Here is a 10,719-nt window from a genome sequence, read left to right on the forward strand (position 1 = left end):
CTTGCTGGGGCCGGAGGGGACGGTGTGAGCACCAAACCCAGCCCGGCAGAAGCATCCCTCTCCACTCCCGCCTGTACTTCCCGGGAATGACAAACAGGGTTCCCTGAGCGGTCACCTCTGAGCAAGGTTCCCCAAATATACATTCAGACCCACCAGGAATCTCCCAAGCCTCCTTTCCTGATTCCTTCATCCAAAAAAATATTTCCTGGGCCTTCAGCGTGCCAGGCTTTGTTGCAGGTGCTGGGATGCAGGGTCAATGAGACACACAAGGTCCCTGCAGTCTCGGGGCTTACTTTTTGGAGAGAGGAGACAGGACAAAGGACCGTAAGTAGACCGAGATAACTCAAGAGAGTGATAAGTGCTAAAACAGGTGTCCTTCTAGGTGTGTCCTAAGGATGTGCCATGTGAGCTGAGCGCGGAAGGACCAGGAGACAGATCTGTGACACTGAAGGAAGAGCAGTCCAGGCAGGGGGAACAGCGAGTGCAAAGGCCCTGAGGTGGGAACAAGCTTAGATGCAGCCGAAGAACAGCGAGGCGGCCAGCGCGACTGGGCGCTATAAGCTGGGGAATGCGGAGGGAGACAGAGGAGGGGGCCGGGTGGTGTGGGGAGAGCGAGCACACAGCAAGGAGGGAGGGAGGACGGGCTTTATTCAAGGAGCTGCCACCACCTAGGAGCCCTGTGGGGACTTTGTAGAAGTGCCCGGCCGGAGGCACCCCATCTGGCACCTCTCTTCTTGCTTCCGGTGTCCTCAGCTTCAGCTGCACATTGGAATCGCCTGGGAGCGGCAAAACACCCAGATGCCCAGGCCGCCCCAGCCCCGCCCCCCTTCCCCCACGTGGCTGATTTCATTGGTTGGCGTGAGGCCTGGCACTGGATTCTTCAGAGGCCCCCTAGAGGCTGCTTGTTAGGGACCCCTGCTCTCCTCACGAGCCTCGCCCTGGGCTCCCGGCTCGGCCAGGGCCCTGTCCTGTGGGTCAGTCCCCAGGTGTGCTCTTCTCTGGTCAGCGTCCCCGAGGCCCGGAAGAGGTGGGTGGGGCCGGCTGGGAGCCAGGCGTGGTGTAGACTGTTGACTCAGGAAACGGAGGAAAGAACTGAGCTCTAAGCTCAGGTACCTTCAACTGCTGTCAGCTCTCTGAGCTGGACTTCCCTCATCTGCAGGAGCGACCAGGGGCCTTTCTCACGGGCAGCGTGGCCGGAAGGACCAACCGAAGACCAGGTGCAAAAGCAACTCAGAAAGCTGCAAGGACTTGGTGCGGCCACTATGGGAAACAGTATGGAGGTTCCCCCCAAATTAAACAGAGAACTGCCAAAGGACCCAGCAATCCCACTTCTGGGTAGTCCTCCAAAAACAAAACCACTACCTCGAAGAGACCTCTGCATGCCCATGTTCACTGCAGCTCCCTTCCCAGTAGCCAAGACAGGGAAACTCGGAGTCCACTGGCTGATGGACAGGACAAGATGTGGTGCACACGCACGACAGAATATTACTCAGCTAAAAAGGGAGGAATCCTGACATCTGCCACATGCATGGGCCACGAGGGCATTATGCTAAGTGAAGTAAGTCACAGGAAGACAAACACTGTGTGACCTCACTTACATTAGAGTGTGTGTGTGTGTTTGTGTGTGTGTGTGTTGGGGGGTGAGGAAACTGGGCGAAGGAGATAAAAAAAGCACAAACTTTCATTGACACGACAGATGAGTCCCGGGGACGTAATGCACAGCACAGTGACTGTGATTCACAGTCCTCTGTTGCTCATTTGCAAGTTGCTAGAGCGCAGATTTTAAAAGTTCTCATCACAAGAAAACAAACTGTAACTATGTGAGGCCGATGGATCTCCAGCTTATTCTTGTGCTCACTTGGCAATATAGACCTACATCAAATTGTTACGTTGCGTGACTAAAACCAACAGAAGGTGTCCATGGTATCTCAATTTTTAAAAAGCTAACAAGGGATCTGGAAGGAGGAGCAATAAGAATGAGGATGGCAGGGATAAGGACTCCTGCCTTTCTGAAGCAAGTTCTCCGAGCCCGCATCCTGTTCCAGTGTCTCAGAAAACCTCTGGGAGGAAGCCACGGCGGTGATCCCCACTTGCAGGACATGTATGCGAGGCTCGGAGAGGGGCACCCACTTGCCCAGCTCCGCCCACCTACCACGCACGGCCAGCCTGGGATTTGGACGGGGAAGCGTGCTTCCAGGGCCCAAGCTCTCAGCCATGACGGCACACGGGTCCTCCGTAATGCCTCCTGCACTTTGCTCAGCTCCTGCCTGGGTGGCAGCCACTGAGACCTGGATCCACCCAGGAACTCTTAACCCCATTTGCTGGAGAGGTGGGTCCATGATAATATCGTGGGGTTGTCTCCCTGGCCGGGCCAGGACATTGCAGGATCGTGTCAATGAGGAGGAGCTGGGGGGGGGCAGCTCTGAGGCAGAGTCTGTGGGTGGCCCTTGGGTGACAGAGTGGACCCCAGCTTTGTTCAGGAGGGGGACCTTCCCGTTCTGGCAAAGAAACCAGTTATTAGTCTAAGCCCGTGGTTCTCACAGCATGAAATCACTCCCTCGAAGCGGCGTTCTCAGGAATTTGGGGGTAGTTTTTGGTTGTCACACGGACTGGCGATGCTTCTGGCATCCAGTGGGCGGAGCCAGGATGTGGGGTAGTTCGATGCTCTCCGCACAGTGAAGTGGGCACAGTGCAGTGGGCACAGTGCTGTGCCCATTCCCAGCACGGCCTTCTAACATCCTACACTCAAAGAGGTGGAAAAGCCTTCGGAAATTTCAGTAGATCCCTCACTATTCTGGAAAATCACATCGTGGACAGCCGTACCATGTGCAGTGGCTGAGCTGCCAAAACCACCCATCCACATCCCACTGCATGAGTAGCCATCGGACTGATATGATTCCACGCTAATGTGAGCATCTGATTGCTTCGTTACGTCTCCTCACGTAGTTGCGCCTGAGCATTTGTATGCTGCATATGTACGTGTAATGATAAATCACTTTCCCTTTAAGTTCCAGTCCAGGTATTTTACTGGTAAAAAAATGTGTAGATTGGTTATATTACCTATAAATTTATTTCAAGCAAACCTGGCAAAAATATTTGCTATAAGAGGGTGTCTAACCTGCTGATTTGGGGAACCACTGAGCTAAGTCAAACATGAAAAGCTCATTTCCCTTCGTGTTTGGTTTTGAATTAACTATAAAAACCAGCCCTGGGCCAACGAGGCATAAAGCAAAGTCTGCTTGGGTAGGGATGCTCCTGGAAGGAGTCTGCTCCCTGATTAAAAGAGAGGCAGCAAGGAGTCCTGCTCTTTATTCCCACTTTTAATGGGAGGTGATGCCTGGAGCCGCAGCAGCCATTTCGAGACCGTGAAGCAGCAAGGCCAAAGGCATGCCGAGGATAGAGAAACTAATGACAGGAAGATCTTGGGTCCCTGATGGCATTACTGTACTGACGCACTGGCCCCTGGGCTCTCCTGCTTTGGACTCGGTTATGTAAGAATTAAACGTGTCCACTGTGTAAGCTACTCTCAGCCAGGACGTCCAATTTGCAGCAAATCCATCCTGATTCATAGTCAAACGATTAGAACTCCAAGCTGCTAAGAATACTAGTAAGCTCGCCCGTTCTCTGAAATGTCCAGACGAGTGGCCTGCATTCAGAAGCCTGCGGCGAGGGTTTGTCTCCAGAGCGGGCCAGAAGCAGTTTTGGATGATCTGGTTTTCATCGGAGCGTGAACGTCTTCTGAACTTCTGTGGGCTGACAGTGTTTTCAATCTCTTTTCAAAGAGTTCTCCTTTTCTGGCCACGGAGGCGGGTCAAGCTGCCCCCGGACCGGGAGCCAATGAGAAGGGCTGCTGGCCACGTTCTTCCCCTCACACATCTGGCGTCCACCTGGTCAAACGGCCGGGGCACGGCTCACGGTCCCCCAGGATGGCCCTGCCCGTCAACTCTCACATGCACACGACTGGCTCATAATGACTCTGAGTTTGGGACAGAATTAACTTAAGGGCTAAGCAGGGCCTAGGTGTGCAAAGCAGGGGGCCAGGCCTTTTATAAGATGAAGCTCCATGTCAGAGGCCAGGGTCACTGGGCAGCATGCATTTCGGAATCGTATTAAGAGACCGTGGAGAATTCAGAACAGCAGTGGTCTCTGGTCAGAAGGAATTAATTCCACGAAGTTTGGGTCTGGGCTGGAGAAGCTCCAAAGACTGTGCCGGCAGGAGGCATCATGCGGCCCACGAAGCCCAAGATCCTACATGACCTTCAGCAGTCTCCCAAGGGCATCTGTGGCGGAGTTCTGCGTATTTAGCTCTGTCTGCTAATCACTGAGCAACGAGGAGACGGACAAGGGGAGGCTCCGCCTGAGCCTTTGGGACTTTCTCAGGAGTGCCATAAAGAGGTGAGCATGTGGGCTGTGCTAAAAATATTCATCAAATAGATGTACGACAGGCCCAGATTAGGGGGGTGGGGGGGAAGGATGGAGAAAACCGCACCAGAGAACAAAACACATTCTCCCTGGATGATGGTGTTCGTCCTGTGCCTTAAAATGACCCGGATGTGCCCATGACTCCCAAATGCAGGCCGCCAGCTCCAACCAGCTCCAGACTTGGGCATCCAGCACCCACGGAGCGATCAGACAGCCAGGTCAAGCGTTCTTTCAAACCTGATGTTTCCATGGCTGAACTCTGGATCCCCGTCCCCCAAACCTCCTCTCCCAGTGTTCTGTATTTAGAATGCACCACCCACCAGGCGGGCCCGTCACCTTGGACTCTTTGGGACGAAGACTGTTGGCCGAGCACCTGCACCGCGAGGGGTTTAGCAGGATCGGGGGGTGGCCTCTCCTCACTAGATGCCGGCAGCACCTCCTTCCCCAGTGTGACAATTAACAATGTCTCCAGACATTGCCAAATGTCCCCTGGGGGGCAGAGTCACCTTGGTTGAGAGACACAGCTCCTTCCCTCATCCTGAATATTCAAACCGCCAGAAAGTTCCGCTGGCTCTGCCCTCAGCCTCCTCACTTCACTCCAATGTCCGTGGATACCATCCTGTCCTGGCCAATGGGAGCTCTCCCCTCCTCACATCCCACTTCCCCTGGCAAAGTGTACTTCCCAGCAGGCACTGAGGTCTTTTAAAAAAAAGCAAATGCTGTCGTCTTTGATTTGAAACTCTGCAGTGGTTTCCCATGTCATTTAAACTAAAATCTGAGCTTCTCCCCATGGCTGGTGTTTCTCATCACAGACCACCCCCTCCCCTTCTTCCCCCTTATTCACTGCCCTTCACCCCGTTGCACTTCTACGTGTGTTCGAACAGGACAAGCCGCTCCTCTCCACCCCCAGGGCTTTGCGCTGGCTGTTCCCTCTACCTGGAATGCTCTTCCTCCAGATCTTCCCAAGGCCGACCCATTGTCGAAATTCAGGTTATCACTCGAGAGGCCTCCCCTGACTGCCTGCCACAATCCCTCCCCTCCCATTAGGCAGTCATTTCCCAGCAGATCAATATTTTTTCCCCACTGTAGCGCTTGTCACTTTCCTACAGAGCCTCCTCTGTGGCCTTGTTTGCTTGTGTATTAACCGCTTCTCCACTTTGGAGTGTAAGTTCCACAGCAGCAGGTCCTCTCCTGGGCATCCCAGTGCCGAATGCAGGGCCTGGCACACAGTAGCTGCTCAATAAACCTGGGCGAGCTGACAAATGAGGGATGTGGTCGTATTCTGCCCGGCACGTCCTCCAGCACCTTTATGTCTCTGATCTCATTTGCAGCCTTTGCCCTGCCTTCCGGTGGTGGCCCCTGGGAGGAAGATGAAATTTGCACACTCCAGGGTCCTCTTGCCCAGACCTCGCTGCTGGTCTGAAACACCGCAGCACTCTGGCTTGCTCCCCAGCATCCAGGGCCCTCCCTGGGAGTTGGACTCAGCAGTGCTGGGGAGTTTCATTTTTTTTTTTTCAACAAACACTGCCAGGTGATTGTCATGGTGGAAGGCTGGGCAAATACTGCCCCTGGCCACCACCAGCAAGTACACAATCAAGGCCAGCCTGCCTATTTCAGAGACCAAGGCAGAAACCTCAGGTCTCCAAAGCCTGCTGACCCCAGTGGAGGGAGGGAGGGGAAGCCACACCCCCAGCAGCTGTTTCCATGGTCCCCACCTCGACCAAACAGAGACAGGTCCATCCGCCCGTCATCTCTCACATTAGTGTCCCTCTCACTGGAGGCATGGGCTCTCTGCCTCCCTAGCAACCAGGCTCCCTTCCCCTGGGATCCCTACAGGGTTTCAGGGGCCAGTCGGTCTGCCCTCCGCTCCAGAATGGGGCTTTGGGAGCCTGGCCCAGGCTCATTGTTGGGGCTTCGTCTTCTTGGTCAGTGATTGGTTTGGAGTGAGCACATGACATAGTACCGTCCAATCAGAGAGGTGCTCAGGGCTCAGAAGTACAAGGGTCTCGTTCTTTCCCCTGGACTTACACCAGAGAGGACACCTCCATTATGGTAACAACCAATGTTCACTGAGGGCTGGCCTGTGTCAGACGCAGGGCTAAGCCCTTGACGCTGATGATCTCATTTCATCCTTTACCACGAACCGGGAGACAGGTGCTATGGTCACCATCGTTTGCCGATGAGAACACTGGGGCACAGAAAGCCTCAGTAACACTGTCCAGACCCCACTGCCGGGCAGGCAGCCAGGCAGTCTGGGCCTGACCACCGGCCCAGGCCTGCACACCTCTCAGAGCTGGAGAGAGGGGAACCGGCCCCCTGGAGGGGGAGGGACGGATTCCCCTGGCAGCATGTGAGGCCTGACTCCAGCTGTGCATGAAGCTGGACCTTCGCATTTTTAGTTACGGAAGCCAACAAGTCCCCTTCTTTTCTCCTTATGCTCGGTCGGAATTTTCTGTCTTTCTCTGCTTATGGCCGAAAGGATCCTGATGACTCTGTAGTCCCGACAGGAAAATGCCCCCCACGGATGTCCTTGTGCCGATGTCCATGTGCGACTTGCACACAGCAGCTGCTCAGTAAACGCGAGCAGATGTGGGCAGAGCCTGTGCTCCCTGCCCGCGAGCTGCTGGATGGGAGCCCCGCTGCCCGACTGCGGCCAGCCCACGGCCTCTTCCGTTTTTGCCTCCAAGTGAGGCCTAGTTCCCTAGCAACCACCCCAATTAGGCCATCAGGCCATTTATCAGGATGCCAATTAATTATAATGATCTTAATGATCTTCCAATTAGATAGCGCCTTGAATCCGGACCAGGGGCACGGCAGGTTTCCCACCAGGCCCTATCACCAGGGAGCCCCGCCCCCAGGGAAGGCAGGCCTGGTGAGGTCTGCAGGTCAGCCCGGAGAGGCTCCGCCTTCCACATCCACTGGGCACACAGGACCCTGTCTGGACCCAAAGCGCCCCGGACTGCCCCACCCCCACCCCTCCAGGGGCAGGCCCATGCGACTCCTTCACCCGCCACAAGAGGGCTGCACCTCTCGGAGAATTATGACCCTCTTGCCATTGTACACGTGTTGGGTGGGGGCATGAACCTTCATCTCAGACCTCGTGCCCTTGTTCCGGCGGCCGCATTTGCTGTTTCCCTTTGCCTATTTTCCTCAGGGCACACCGTCCTGCCCCCCCCCCCCCCCCCAGCTCTGCAACGAAACACAAACCCAAGACGCCCCCAAACAGTGGAGGTTTGGGAGAGACGTGGGATTACTGAAGGGCCTCTGCCTTTCAAAGTTTTATTGTTTAAATGTGTTTTCTTCTGCTGCACATGTGTTTCTCCCACATTTGGAAAAAAAGGCCAAGGTCACGGAGGGCGGAGAGCGCGGCGGGTCAGAGCGAACCCTGGAGCCAGGGCCTCTCGCAGGCCGGCTCTACCGCTGAGCAGCTGTCTGCCAGTCACGGTCTTCTCCGCGCCTCGGTCTTCTCGTCTTTCACAACAATCAAAGGACCCGCTCCTCAGGGGTTTGCGTGGATTAAACGATTTAGGACGCCCGAGGGCTCAGAGCACACTACATCATAACCCACAGTGTCATCTACCACCTTAAGCCTGGACTCAGCCCTTTCTTTTCACTACAAGCTGATCAGACAAGCTGATGTTCTCCGCCAGGACACGGCTTTGGTCTCTTTCTAAGGGGGCGAAGGCTAAGAACAGGCTTGATAGAGTTCAGACCCGAAGCTGACCCCTCAAGGCAGGCCCAAACAAATACATCGAACATATCCGGGGGGGGAAAAAAGAGGGGAGTGCTATTCCCAAGTCAAAAGGTGCACTTCAAGTGTCAGGGTGTGCAACCACACATCAGCTAGGTCCCCGGACAGCAGCCGAACGGAGCTGTGGCATGGGGACCACACATGCATGTACGTGTGCACATGCATGTGCACATGTACGGTCTCACACGCAGCCACCCTGCCTTCCTCCGAGCTCAGCTTTGTAATAATCAACTCATTGTTCAACCCTTAAGTCTGAAAGCCTAACATGTTATTAGGGTTTTAGAAAAAGCCATAAATTCAAATTTAAAAACCCAATAAATACACACCAAGTCCAGAGCCCAAACCCACACTGACCCTCAGCCTCGCAGTTAGACCAACATCGTGCACTTATGTACATAAACTTGGCCTAAGAAAAGACGGTCCTTCACGTGCAAGTGTCCAATGTACCATCTGCCAAGCTTGCCACCACCGCCCTTGGAGCCACTTACCAGAGCACTGGGTTACACCCCGGGGCAGGCTGCTGTGATGAGCTTTCCTTCCCCACCACCTGGGACGAGCAGAGCTGCAGAGCCTCTCTCACAAGGTGAGCCGCCTTCAGCCTGTCCTCCCCACCCTCCTCCTATATGTAATGAATGGCTCTAACTTAATTAAAACCCTCCAGTGGTTCTGTAATGGGGAGCGGAGAGGCAGCAAGCAAGCTCTTCATTATGAACTACGAGACGAGAGTAAGTCTCCCTGCTCCGGGGAGAGGCCGGGAAAGGCGGCGCCGGAGTCCTCCAGAAAAAGCCCGTCCCGCCTGCTTCTCGGTCCCCCCAGAGAACCTGCTCCAGAGCAGCCTCCCGTCTCTGTCCCAAAGGAGGGGGACGGCTCTGTGGGGGAGAGGCAGGGGGCAGATGGAGGGGCGGGGGAGAGGGTGTCCTGACACGCACAGATGTGCAAATGCCAGATTCAAACGTAAGCTGAATGTAATTACTTGGTTAATTAAATATTGACTTTTAACTCAAAAAGTGATTAAAACAAGCTGCAGGAAAGACTGGCCAGAGAGGAGAGGGGGCAGGGAACAAGTAAGAACTTTCAAGAAGGGGGATAAGGAGGATGAGGATTGTCAAAATGAAGGTCTCCGCTGTCACACTGTGTGCAGGCACCTACTGTGTGCAGGGGCTGGGCGTGGCCTTCAGGCTTTGGGCAGGTGGGGAATTTCAGACAGAGGTCACTGTGCCAAACTAATATTTGTGGGTGTCTCCTTACTCTTTTTCCACCCAAGACTGCATTTTTCCTCCAGGCTGCCCCCAAAGTCCACCGACAGCTTTTGGTGCTCAGGAACCAGCTCTGCTCCTCACGCCTCCCTGGGACAAAACTCAGTGCCTGGAACCACGAGGCGCTCCACTAATGCTTGTAGAATGAATGAATGAACTACTACAAAGAATGTTTGTTTTTAAAGTGCACTCCCAGAAATCCCAGCCACACTTCTACAGCTCTCAGGAGTCTCCGGAGCGGGGCATGCCTCCATGAGGCTTTGAGAACTGGTTCTGACCCAGCCGGTGAGGAAGTTTGCCTTTTCGATCCTGTTTGCCTTTTTGGCGTCTGAGAGTTCCCAGTCACTCCCAAGCTCCGCTCCACCGCTTCCCCGTGTCCTGCCTGGACAAGCCCCACGTGGTCTGGCTTCTGATCGGTTTGTTGGGTCTAAACTTAAAGGGGTCAGGGAGGCCATCCCCCTTGCGGCTGGCAGGCTCGACGCGCTTTTCCCGGGGCCTCCAGGGCTCCGCGTGGCGCGTCCTCTGGTCAGGGGTGAGGTGGGAAGTACCCCGTCCGCTAGTGGGGTCAAACGGGTCATCCCCCCGCGGGGCCCACTGGCGCCGGAGCCTCCCTCCCGCTCGCCGGGTCCCACCTCCGCACGCCGAGCTGGGGCCCGACCCCGCGGTCGGAAGCAGCCCCAGCTCACCTGGGCGGTGCTCGCGGCCGCTCTCACCCTGGAGCAGGCGCCGGCGGCGGGGAGCCCCTGCCCCACCCACCTGGCCCCCGCACCCCACTCACCGGTGCGCACGGTCTCGGTGGCCTCACCCAGCGCGGCGCGCCGCCGCCTCTGCCGCAGCCCGGCCGGGCCGCCGGGCGCAGGGGACTCCGCGCCGCTGCTGTTGCTGCTGCCGCCGCCGCCGCTGCTGCATCCTCAGCGAGTGCGGCGGCTGCTGCTGCTCCTCCTCCCGCCCTCCGCCTCCGCCCGTCCCTCCGCCCAGCGGCTCCGCCGCCGCCGCCGCCACCGCCCCCGGCCCCAACCCCTGAGCGCCGCCCTCGCCAAAGTCCGGGTCCGCGCCCCGCCCGGGCCAGTCTTACATCGTCCGGGGCGGCTGGCAGCGCTGCCCAAGCCAGCCCCTTGGCACAGAGCGGCCCGGCCCCCCGCCCTCCTGCCTGCCTCCGCGCGGAGGGGGTGGGGGTGGGGGCGGGAGGCGAGCGCGCGCCGGGGCGGGGAGTGCCAGACTCCGAGCCGCGGGAGCCCGGAGCCGGGGACCAGGGACCCCACCGCGGCGCCCTTCCTAAGTCCCCTGAGC

General features: G+C 56.5%; 1 protein-coding gene across 1 annotated transcript in view; it reads right to left on the reverse strand.

The window, feature by feature from the left end:
• The window catches only part of SULF2 (sulfatase 2), a 99,778-nt gene extending 89,433 nt beyond the window's left edge, over positions 1–10,345 (reverse strand). The window contains exon 1 of the mRNA XM_028524722.2: positions 10,208–10,345. The gene's annotated coding sequence lies outside the window, so the exon portion shown is untranslated. The remainder of the gene's footprint in view (positions 1–10,207) is intronic.
• Positions 10,346–10,719: the final 374 nt, after the last annotated feature.

Source organism: Phyllostomus discolor, chromosome 9 (genome assembly GCF_004126475.2).
Source record: "Phyllostomus discolor isolate MPI-MPIP mPhyDis1 chromosome 9, mPhyDis1.pri.v3, whole genome shotgun sequence".
NCBI classification, from domain to species: Eukaryota; Metazoa; Chordata; class Mammalia; order Chiroptera; family Phyllostomidae; genus Phyllostomus; species Phyllostomus discolor.